At 39.2% G+C, this 12,452-nt stretch overlaps 1 long non-coding RNA gene across 4 annotated transcripts in view; it reads left to right on the forward strand.

Moving 5' to 3' along the window:
- Positions 1-11,339, forward strand: part of LOC103161638 — a 63,070-nt gene extending 51,731 nt beyond the window's left edge. For 3 of the 4 annotated variants that reach the window (XR_003482359.2, XR_004768477.1, XR_004768476.1), the window contains 2 exons: positions 368-523; positions 7,380-11,339. This is a non-coding gene — a long non-coding RNA (uncharacterized LOC103161638). Of the gene's footprint in view, positions 1-367; positions 558-7,379 lie in introns of those variants that run through there. The other variant, XR_003482358.1, reaches the window with a different exon arrangement.
- Positions 11,340-12,452: the final 1,113 nt, after the last annotated feature.

The following is a 12,452-nucleotide window of genomic DNA, read 5'->3' on the forward strand; positions in this document are numbered from 1 at the left end:
CTGTAAAGCAGCTTGTGTACCAAACATTATGCAATTTCTATTTGTCAATTGAAATGATAACAAATAGAACAAACATCAGAGACAATTTTACAGGTAATTTTCAAGATAGAGGTAATAGTGAGCTTAAAGACCTTCAGTTGTTAATTTATATATGCCTCTTCTAAGGTTGAGAAACTGATATCACACAGGATTGCTTATTAATTTGTGAGTGATTTGATAGCTACTTCAGAGTGGATAATCCCACTCCAACAGTCCTGAGACAGCACCCCTACTGTTTATACTCAAGTGATCTTTCTTGCTCCAGCAACTGAGTAAAAATGTACTAACAGCAAATTACAATTCTGGCTTTTCTTTCTTCTCTTTGCAGACAGAGCTTTTTGATGAAGGTCTAGTCCAATGGGAGATAGAAGAAAGATCTGCTGCCTTCTACCCTCTTCTATGCTGCTTACTCAAACAGAGGGAAAGTCACAACCAGTCTGCATTGCCTGATATTAGAGCGTGCTCTTACATGAGAAATACAATTGTATCTTAATCTAATATTATTTTATTTACAAGTATTTTGTTTATGTTGTTCACATTTCCATGGCTGACTCCATAGCTGACAAAACAGTTTTTGCTGTAGGGGTGACTCTAAGGAGAATGGTTACTTTTTAAGTGTGTTTAGTAGACTTCCATCTGATTACTCATAACTTTTCATCTACTCATTTTTTCTTTGATGGGCTTTAACCTGGTGCTGACATCCTTTATCCTGCAGCTGTTTAATATGAATGTTTCCATTTTGTTTTACTCTAACTAGCTCTTGTCAAGGGGTTAAGATTGGGCAATCCCTAGCCAAACTGGCTTCCTTAAGAGTATGTGTATGTCAGGTGGAGCCTTTGCGTTGGCCTGGGTGGAAAAGGCATCTTTGTAAAACATGTGGTGTCTACTTAAAAGCTGAGCTCCTGGTTAGTATTTACTGGGAAATTCAAAACAATTTCCCAGTTCAGTTAGCCAGCATAACATTGCACAGATCTGGTTTTCTGCCTGGAACATCCAGTACCAAGCCGTGCATTTCCCTCAAATTGAAATTCCAATCTCAGTATGGTCTCCACAATATCCCTCTTATTTTCTGCTAGTATTCCAAAACCCCTCCCTGCCTATGCTGGGTCCAGGCTTTCTCTTTGTTCCTCTCTTCAGAATTTAGGTAACCATGGTGAATTCACCTGCTGCTCAGGTGGAGGGTGGTGCTTTTAGCCTGAAATCCAACTGGGTTTGACCCGTAGGCTTCAAATCCTCATTTTACTCCCATTGCCAGTATCAAGTACAACATTTTAAAGTATTGACTTAGGTGACCCAACCCCACTGTTGAAAGGAAAATGTCCTGGAAAGCAAGAGCAATTTCACAGTAATGCATTAAAGGGAACACTTAGTCCCCAGCACTGTTTCCAATATTCTTTGTGTCCTTTTCCATCACCTATACTAACACCAAGGTTCATCTGGCTTCATCCTAGAGGGATTCTGCATTCTTCTCCTGGGTGAATCTCATATTCTCCCCCATGTCTTTTCTTACTGTTTCACAAAAGCACAAGAAAGGTTCCTCCAAAGAGCATACAGAGTAGCAAAGAGGTCAAAATGGAACAAAACACAATCCCTTGTTGAAGTTAGAAGAGAAGACTGTGAGTATTTATAAATTGATTTGTAATAACAGACCAGGCTGGACTTCCTACATAGCTAAGGATAGCCCTGCATTCCTGATCTTCCTGTTTCCACCTCCCAAGTGCTGGGGTTACAGTTGTGCACTGCCACTCCTGGATGAGTTCACACGTTGTACCTTAACACAGAGACAGATGGATATTCATCTTTTTTTCTTTTAAAATTTCTTGTATAATGGTGTATTTGATTGACACGAGTGCTTGTGAGTTTGAGGACACCATCAGGTTCTGTGATCCCCAAAATCACCCATAGCTGATACTTGTTGATTTTGTAGTCACTACACTTTTATATACAAGAGCAAGACAAAGGTGTAAATGTTGACAGTAGTCATAGTAAGTACTTTACACCAGATGTGAAATTCGTGGATGAAAAAGGATGGGCCCAGGAAATTCACCGAAGTGGTGGAATTCTTTTTCTTTAACACATAATATTTTGGGGAGAAAATGGACTATTTCTTGGGGATGAGCTTCAGTGATCGGGAGTAGATGAAAAATAATAATGGGAAAATAATGGAAACCACTGAAATACTTCTCAGTTCCTCATCACACTCAGCAAAAGATGGCAAAGGACTGTCCCAGAACCCAGGGCAAAGGATCCTGAAGATGTGTGGTGAAGGGAACCATGGGCCAGTCATAGTTTTGTCATAAGCAATTTTGAAGGTGGTTGCTTGATTGTTGTCTCTCCACCAGAAGCTAGTCAATGGGTTACCATGAAACAGAGGTAGAGCCAAGTGAGTGGTTCTGAGAGTCCTTTCAAAGAGATGGACATTTCTTAGACAAAGCTTCAGCAGTATGATTTGCAAATTACCTTCTAAAAATATCAACTAGGCTCAATAAAATATGAACTGCAATCAATAAGGCACAGAGGAATACATGATAAATGGACAGATAAACGAACTAGGAGGTATGTTAACTGTTAGAAAGGAAAATGTAAGCATAATGAAAAATAGACAGTCCTGTTCTCACCAAGTGTCCCTGCATGCATGGGTACAGACTGAAGCTCATATGTGAATCCCTGACCTCAAATAGGATCATGTTGAGTGATGGGCAACAGAAAAGTGGGCCTCAAGGCTGATTCTCTTACATGAAGGCAAATAAACACCTGGACTCTGGGCATAGTGAGAAAGTGACATCTGCAAACCAGGAAAAGGCTTCACCAGAAACCAACCTTGGAGACTCCTTGACCTTGAACTGTAGCCTTCAGAATGATGAGAAAGAAAATGAACCTTTGTTTAGGCCCCAGTCAGCATAACACTAGAGAGTAAAACACACTGAATGGGTGTGTAAAGCTGGGACCAGAGTGATGGAAGAGGGGCAGTATAGCAGTACCTGGGAACCTCCTTCGGAATGTGAAGATCTAGAGAAAGAAACAGGAAGGTGGAAGATTTGGGACATGGAGATTTTGAGTATATCTTTTTATAAGAAAATGACACCAAAAATAGTATCTAGACAATATTTACAAATATAAATTTTAATGCTTAGATGATGAAACTGCAACGATTGCTCATAAAATGACTCCTTATAAGAAAACATAATCAATTATGAGACTAACAACTTCTTTTAGTCCCACACTATTGAGCAGGTCTAAGATTAAAGAATCTTTAAACCCTGGTTTCCAAGTGTGTTTTGGACAACTCAAGGCACCAGGACAAACTCCCAGGGCACTGTGGAAGTATTTTACACTTGGGGGAGATTCAGGGACACTGGACATGCTTTAGGAGCCATGGGCTTTGCTTTTCAAGGTAGTGCACAATTTGTATGTTAGATAGTGTTTCGTTCCTTTTTATGATGTCATATCATCGTGAGACTGGATTCCTGGTGGATGCTTTAATTAAAGAAAAGCACATTCTGCATGACCGTTAATGTAGAGCAACAAATGAGATGCTGGAGTGAGCAAGAATGAGACATGCAATATTATTGTGTAATTATGCTTGTTGGGTAACTTAAGGGTGATTGTCAAGCAGTATTAAATTATTTAAACATTTCGTCAGCTGGGGAAGTTTAGAGACCCGTAAGTAAGTATGAAGATACCTGAAGAGGTTTGTGATATGTTCTCTCCATTCTTGAATATGTGTGTGTGTGTGTGTGTGTGTGTGTGTGTGTGTGTGTGTGTGTGTGTGTGTGTGTGTGTAAAGTTGAATGTAATTTGTAATTGTTTTGGTTTTTTAGAGGTCATTATGAATTTTATTTTATTTATTTTTCTATTTTTTATTTAAATTAGAAACAAGCTTTTCTTACACGTCAATCCCAGTTCCCTCTCCCTCCCCTCCTTCCTTGCCCCCCACTAGCCCCCTATCCCATCCCCTTTCTGCTCCCCAGGGAGGGTGAGGCCTTTCATGGGGGATCTTCAAAGTCTGTCATATCATTTGGAACAGGGCCTAGATCCTTCCCCATGTGTCTAGGCTCAGAGAGTATCACTCAATGTGTAATGGGCTCCCAAAGTCCATTTGTATGCTATGGATAAATATTGATCTACTACCAGAGGCCCCATAGATTATCTCCTCACTGACACCCACGTTCAGGGGGCTCTGGATCAGTCCTTTGCTGGTTTTTTGGGGTCCATGAGCTCCACCTTATTCAGTTTAGCTATTTCTGTGGATTTCACCAGCCTGGTCTTGACCCCTTTGCTCATCACTCCTCCCTCTCTGCAACTGGATTCCAGGAGTTCAGTTCAGTGTTTAGCTGTGGGTGTCTGTTTCTGCTTCTATCAGTTACTGGATGAAGGCTCTAGGGTGGCATATAAGGTAGTCATTAGTCTCATTATCAGAGAAGGGCATTTAAGGTAGCCTCTCCACTATTGCTTAGATTGTTAGTTGGTGTCATCCTTGTAGATCTCTGGACATTTCCCTAGTACCAGATTTCTCTTTAAACCCATAATGGATCCCTCTATTATGGTATCTCCTATGTTGGTCTCCTCTGTTCTTCCCCCAATTCAACCTTCCTGCTCTCTTATGTCCTCCTCTCCCCTCCTCTTCTCCCTTTCTCTTTCTACTAGCTCCCTCTCCCATCCCCACCATGCTCTCAAATTGCTCAGGAGCCCTTGTCCCTTTCCCCTTCTCCAGGGGACCATATATCTCTCTCTTAGGGTCCTCCTTGTTTCCCAGCTGCTCTGGCGGTGTGGATTGTAGACTGATAATTCTTTGTTCTATGTCTAAAATCCATATATGAGTGCATACATGCCATGTTTGTCTTTTTGTGACTGGGTTATCTCACTCAGAATGGTTTCTTCTAGTTCTATCCATTTTCCTGAAAATTTCAAGATTCCATTGTTTTTTTTCCCACTGAGTAGTACTCCATTTTATAAATGTACCACATTTTCTCTATCCATTCTTCAGTTGAGGGGCATCTAGGTTGCTTCCAGGTTCTGGCTATTACAAATAATGCTGCTATGAACATAGTTGAACAGATGTCCTGGTTTATGAATGTGCATCTTTTGGGTATATGCCTAAGAGTGGAATTGCTGGATCTTGTGGTAGATTGATTGCCATTTTATTGAGGAGTCGCCATACTGATTTCCAAAGTGGCTGTACAAGTTGTCACTTCCACCAGCAGTGGAGGAGTGTTCCCCTTTCTCCACATCCTCTCCAGCATAAATTGCTGTTGATGTTTTTGATTCTAGCTATTCTGACAGGAGTAAGATGTATCTCAGAGTTGTTTTGATTTGCATTTCCCTGATGGCTGAGGATGTTGAACACTTTCTTAAGTGTCTATCAGCCATTTTAGACTCTTCTATTGAGAACTCTCTATTTAGTTCTGTACCCCACTTTTTAATTGGATTATTTGTTGTTTTGGAGACTAGCTTCTTGAGTTCTTTGTAAAATTTGGAGATCAGCCCCTGTTAGATGTGGGGTTGGTGAATATCTTTTTGTTTTGTCTTGGTGACTATGTCCTTTGCCTTACAGAAGCTTCTCAGTTTCAGGAGGTCCCATTTATTAATTGTCGATCTCAGTGTCTGTGCTACTGGTGTTATGTTCAGGAAGTGGTCTCCTGTACCAATTCGTTCAAGGGTACTTCCCACTTTCTCTTCTAAGAGATTCATTGTGGCTGGATTTATGTTGAGGTCTTTGATCCATTTGTGCATGGCGATAGATATGGATCTATCTGCATTCTTCTACATTCCAGCATCCAGTTATGCCAGCACCATTTGTTGAAGATGCTTTCTTTTTTTCCATTGTATAATTTAAGCTTCTTTGTCAAAAATCAGGTGTTCATAGGTGTGTGGGTTATCAGGGTTTTCAATTTGATTCCATTGGTCTACCTGTTTATTTTTGTGCTAATACCAAGCTGTTTTCAGGACTATAGCTCTATAATAGAGCTTGAAGTCAGGACTGGTGATGCCTCTGGAAGTTCCTTTATTGTACAGGGTTGTTTTGGCTATCCTGGTGTTTTGTTTTCCCATATAAATTTGAGTTTTGTTCTTTCAAGGTCTGTGAAGAATTATTTTGGAAAAAACTTAGTATTTTTTAAATGCAAGCTGACTGCATTGCTTTTTCAGACAATAAATACAATTGGATTAATTTAAATCCTTCATTGGCCTCTACAAGCTTTATTGAGAGAATGCTAGTTTCTAAGTGCTTCTAGGGCACAGAACTTATTTTTAATATGTCAGAAATTTCCATGACATTTTATTGATACCTTTAGCTTATTTAGGAAAACTTTAAGAAGTCATAAAAATGTGACTTTAAATACAGCTAAAGAATAATCTTCAAAGAAAAAATGAAACCTCAGATACAAGTAGCTAACTTCTTTATATATTGTATTCTTTTAGACTCAAAAACAAAATATGTTGAAAATGCAACAACACATGCTGGTTTCATTGCATTAGTGTTGAGTCTAATGACAGACATTTATGCAATAAAGTATTTTAAAACTCTAAGGAATAGTCAATATTTTCCTTTTGCTGCAAAAAGATATTTAGTACCAGGCAGTTTAGTAACACAGTTTTAATGATTTTATAAATATCAAACCATAACTGTTTAAGCGTGTGCACTTGGCTTTTATTTTTACAATCTCATTTATCAGATCATTTTGTGATTTCCAGGTTATATTATACAAAACCAAAAATGCTACCACGAACTAAAAACAAAACACCAAATGTATGAATTTAAGCTTAATGGGACAAAGGCCAAAGATTATCACCGAACACTAGAAAAGTAAAATATTAAGAAAACAGTAAAATCGTAACCTTGCTTACGATATAATTGGAAGTAGATGGACGAGGAATTGGTATAGGAAGAGTGGATTCTGTCTGTAAATCAGTGATCCGCAACCTCTGGATTGTGACCCTTCTGAGGGTATCATATAAAATATTTACATTATGATTCATTTAAAAAAGTAGCAAAATTACAGTTATGAGGTAGCAATGAAATAATTTTATGGTTGGGGGTCACAACAGCATGAGGAACTGTATTTAAGGGTCACAGCAGGAAGAAGCTTGAGAACCACTGCTCTAAACAACACAGTCTTGCTGACATGAGCAGAATCTTTCTACCCTGCAGAGACTTTGCCCAGTGGCCTGTGATTTGGTTAAGAAGAATCAGAGGTTTACCTTGAGTGGACCAAGTCAGCCCAAGCAAATTTGCTTCCTGTGTTAATATACTTCCAGATGTGCTGTAGAACCAGACGACTACACAGCATTTTGAATTATGTCATGTTAACAGCTCTTCCAATCTTACTTTGTTCTCTTAGTCTCACAGCAAGGCAAAATCAAAAGATGAGACAGAAGAGCTCCCCATGGCTGAATCAGCTGTGGATGGATGTTGGAGAGGAATGGGCACTACAGCTCTCTCAGGGCAAGCTTGGGTACACACTCTGGGACCGCTTGACTCAGAAAGAGGACTCTAGTATCCTGCTAGCACAAGACTGCCAGGTATGGAACCAGTGACAAAGAAAGAAGAGTATGAACACGCGCGCGCACCCGTGCATGCATGTGTGCCTGTGTGTGCGTGGGCGCATGCGCATGCTGTATGGGCAAGCACAGGATAATCCCGTGCAGCGATCCCCCCTCCTGCTGCAGCCTATGTGTTCAGGTGCCATCTTGGAGGCACGTATGAATTAAAGTGCAACTATTTTACTAACACGACACAGTCGCCTCTTCATGGTCGCTAGGCCTCATGTTATTCTAAGTACAGATATGGTAATCATTTCTTTGACTGTTACTTGGTTAAAAGCTAAAATCGTCTGTGGAATTTTAAGATTCAGACGAAGAAACGTTTGCTTTTTAGCCTTTGTTGTTTTGAGTCAGGGTCTCCCTTTACAGTCCAGGCTGGCATGCAGTGTACCATGCAAGCTAGCTGGCCTGGCAGTCATGGTAACCCTCTTGTCTGTGTCTTTCCAAGTTATCATACAAGCTTTTGAAAGGCTTTAAATCGAATTTAAAGCCTTTTAAAAGCCAATTAAATTTAAACTGCACACGAAAGAACTTGCATGGAGGGGGCCCTGGGTCTGTCACCAACACTGCCTGTGTTCACCCAAGCACCAGTCCCCAGCACACGCATGGAGTTCCTATTAAAGGTAATTAAGGGAGATCTTCCTTAGCACAGTGTGAGATCTTATCACAGCTATTTTACATGTGGATAAGAACCCATCACATTTGTAAAATGGGGAATAAAGCCTATAGATATTAACATAGCCCCCATAGTTCTGAAACTTGTTAATGACCCACTTGTAGACAAAACAGCTAGCCTTAAAGCCTTTTAGTTTAGTTTTGTTTGTTTGTTTTATTTTTACTTTTGTTTTTCCTGTGAGATGCTGGCCTGGGCCATTTTTACATTACAGAACATTTAAAATGCTTTAAAATGTCTTCCAGAAGAAATTGACTTGCTTGTAATTTGCAAACATGTCCCTTTAATTTCGACAGCACGAATGGTGCTAAGGAAACATGGTTGGTGGACTAATGGTGGATTTCTAGGACCCTAATGAGGCTATGACTTCTCTCACTGGAAAGACTTCCTCTCCAGGTGGATCCTCATGTCTGTCTGTGTGAGTCCAGCCTGGTTTGGCCCAGCAGTACCTTGATTTAAGTAATTTCTCCTGGTGTTTTCCCACGGTATATAAAGCACCACACAGGCACTTAGTGACTCTCTGGAAAGACAAACTAAGCTCTTTTCAGTTTGTTTTTTATTTCAGTGTTTTATTTTTAAAGCTGATTTTTTTTCTGAGACTATTTGTTATCTGTGGAATTTGAGTTTGTCTATGCAAAGAAATCATTTAAAATGGAACGAAGCAGTTATAGTCACTTCAAGCTCTTCATTGTGTGTGGGGGTTGATGTTTATAACAAAACCAAAACGTGACATAATCCTCTATAAATTGGACGGGATTTCTGCATTTATTCACAGGTCTGCATTAGTAAAGCTTTTTATATACCACGTTTAAAATCCTTTCCTCGGGGATATGCTAAGGATATCGACTAGACATAAAATGAGTTAGAGTTTCAAAAGCGTTTATTGAGATTTTTAGGTTCTTCCGGAGAAAAATAACGGGCTTTTGTGTAATGAGAGTGTTTGTTTGTTTGCAGCAACAAAAAACTTTTGCAAAGGCGAGATCGGTGCACTTTGCATGCCTAAGAGGTGAGAATTTTGCGGCTGCGCTTCTAGGCAGCAGCACCAGGAGGCGCTAATGCACCATAGTTCGTTGTCGCACTGCCAGCCCAGGTGTTGCCAGCCTGCTCTGAGCTCAGCCTGCCCTGCACCTGCTCTTCAACCCAGGGCCTGACAGTGATGGACAAACTGCAGGCGATTTTAGGTGATTGCTATTAAGGGCATAATTCAGTTTCTTTCTGTATCTGGGAGGGATCTTTATGAGGTGGGCTGAAGGATGCTGTAGTCTGCTTTTCTTTTTGTTCTTCATGGCAAGAATTAGTGGCTCATGTCTGGAAAGGAGGGATTGAAACAACGGCTTGCATTTGCTTGGATTAATCACTGGCCACGGATATCTTAAGAGGGTCAGGGACTTCCTGCTATAGATGAGGAATTATTAAGAACCAGAAGTAGCTAAGAGTGTGATGGAGAGGCAACTGCATTTCCTTTGAAAACGATGAAAATTGAAGATTGTGAGATCAAATGATCACAATAATTATAAGGTTTGATTCCATTTATTTATTTATTTAATAGGAAAAGTAAATATTCTTGTATTAAGTCACTTCTCAGAACATGAAATGCTAGGTGGTTTAGATAAAAAAATGTCCAGTGGGGGGAAAATAATGAATAGACTTAATTCCATAATTGCATTTCATCAGATTGATATAAGATTCATCACTTTAAGTAAGGCAACAAAAGCAAAGTATATTTGTCTTGTAAGTGGTGTAAAAACCTTCACATAGCATCAAAAATACGGTACCCTTATTTTGTTTATGACATTTATGGGGACCTGTCTGTCCCCAGGGATATATTGGTTGAGCATGGCAGCCATTGAACATGGATGCTGATGGGCTGTGCCAGGGCTGAGGTAAAACCCATTCTGCTCTTTGGGTTATCTTGAACTCTGAACCAAGTTATTTCTCAATGAAAAACACCTGATATCAGTAATGGAGGCGGCCTCAGGATCGTTAATTCGTTGTATGGAGTACTGAGATACGAGCATCCTTTTCTCTCCCTATCTTCCTTCTATTCTTTCTTTGCTTTTCACTTCCTCCATGCCAGAACTACAAGCATGTGCCATAATGCCTATCATGAATCTTTAAAATAGAACTGTGCCTGCCAGCCTGGACTCTAACCCTGTGGAACTCTGACCCCAGTACATGTTTTCTTTTAACAGTCATCTAGATAATTAAAGTTATAGTTTTTCTTAGTTATGATAAAAGATAAATTAGATATAAAACTTGAAACTCACCAAGATAAGTTAGATTTTCTCTAACTTTGTCAAATACAAATAGACTAGATATTGTAATTGTAGTTCTTACTTGCTGTTTTGTTGTACATAATTTTATTATGTTAAAGTTAAAAAACCTTCCTTTTTGACTAGACAGAAAAGGGGAAATGCTGTAGGATAATCCTTCTGTATACTGTGAATATGCACTAATCTCATTGGTTGATAATAAAGCTGATTTGGTTTACTTAAGATAAATAAAACTAGTCATCATTGAGATATCTCATCACTGCAATAGAAAAGTAGCCAAGGCATTCAATAATATTTATGTTCTAGAATTTAGTGTGTGTGTGTGTGTGTGTGTGTGTGTGTGTGTGTGTGTGTGTGTGTGTGTGTGAATTTCTGTATTCACCTCTGTGTGGGGCATATGTGTGCATTCTTGGTATTAATGCATTTGGAAGCCAGAGGCCAATATTGATATCTTTTTTTACTTACTCACTCCTCACCTCATTTTTTGAGATGAGTCTTTCACCAAATCTGTAGCATGCCGGTTTGGCTATAGTAGCTGGCTAGGAAGCCCCAGGGGTCTCTGTTTCTGCTTTCTCAGCACTGGGATTACAAACATGACCTCTGCACCCAGTTGTTTTATGTGGTTTCTGTGGATTGTATGTCCCATGCTTACAAGGGAATATATTTATTAAAGACTAAGCCAATTTAGTTTGTAAGCCCCCCAATTTTGAATATTTACTAAGCCTTTGGCTTTATATTTGTAACGTTGGAATTTATGTGTCTATTACTGATTAGGAAACTATACCTTATTATTAAATATTTATCTTGTTTCTTGCTACTGGTTGAGCTCTCTTATTTCTGTAAGAAGGTTTTAGACTTCCTGGGATTTCCTGTACACATTACTATCATTAGTAAAAAGAACAAATCTGTGTTTTTTTATTTATTTATGACGAGTTTGCCTTTTATTCCCTTTTCTTACCTCATTGCCCTCAGCAGAACTTCCAGCATTTTGTGGAATAGAAGTGGAGAGCATGGCATGGCTATTTTGTTCCTACCTTGGGATAGAATTACATGTATCAATGACACAAGGAGGAAGCCCTTAACCTCCTTCACAGTGCAGTCCCATAGGTTGGTTTTGTTGCTGCAGTCTTTTGTAATTAAAGTAAAATGTGTCAATTGACTTAAAACAAATAGAGACATCAGAAGCAGCTGCTCAGCTAATCTGTTGTCTAAGTAGGAACTTTCCATCTGATTGTACTCAAGATAGTATTGGTGCCTAGTTGGGCAGGTAAGGAACATCTTTTCTCTTCACTCTGGCATCCAGCTAGAAAAGCCCTATGATGGAGCTGTCTAAACCTCATCAGATTGTGAGCATTGCCCAGCTCATGAATAATTCCTTGCTCAATAAACCCTGCTAAACTTATTTTGTATCAAGTTTTTCCTTGTACTGTTAGGTATAAATTTTGTGTCAGTATTCTTTACCAAACTGAAGATGCTCATTTTATTGTCATTTCTTCTGAGTTTTTGTTATACAGGTTGTAGAATTTTGTCATCTATTCTTTTCCACTCACATCATCACATTTCTTTCTTCTTTATCCATTACTGTGGTAGAGTGCACTGGTGCTCAAAGTTAATCAATAAACTGACACAGATTCCTGGAAGAGGTTTCTTCTGGACCATAGTGTATATACTTCTTTGAATATGTTGGTGGAATTAGTTTTAAAATGTTCTCAAAGGCTTTTGTTCCGTGTTCCTGGTGGGTTAGTCTGACATTTTCCTTTAGTTGTTCTTTCTTCCCTCCTTTCCTTTCACTTGATTTATGTCTTTGCCTGATTTAGGTACCAAGTTTTATGAGAAGAGTTAGGAAGTATTTTCTCCTCCTCTAGTTTTTTTTTAATTCATCAAATATTTATTTGATTTGTCTCTGGGAAATGAATTGTATTTTT

Source organism: Cricetulus griseus, chromosome 2, assembly GCF_003668045.3.
Source record: "Cricetulus griseus strain 17A/GY chromosome 2, alternate assembly CriGri-PICRH-1.0, whole genome shotgun sequence".
NCBI lineage: Eukaryota > Metazoa > Chordata > Mammalia > Rodentia > Cricetidae > Cricetulus > Cricetulus griseus.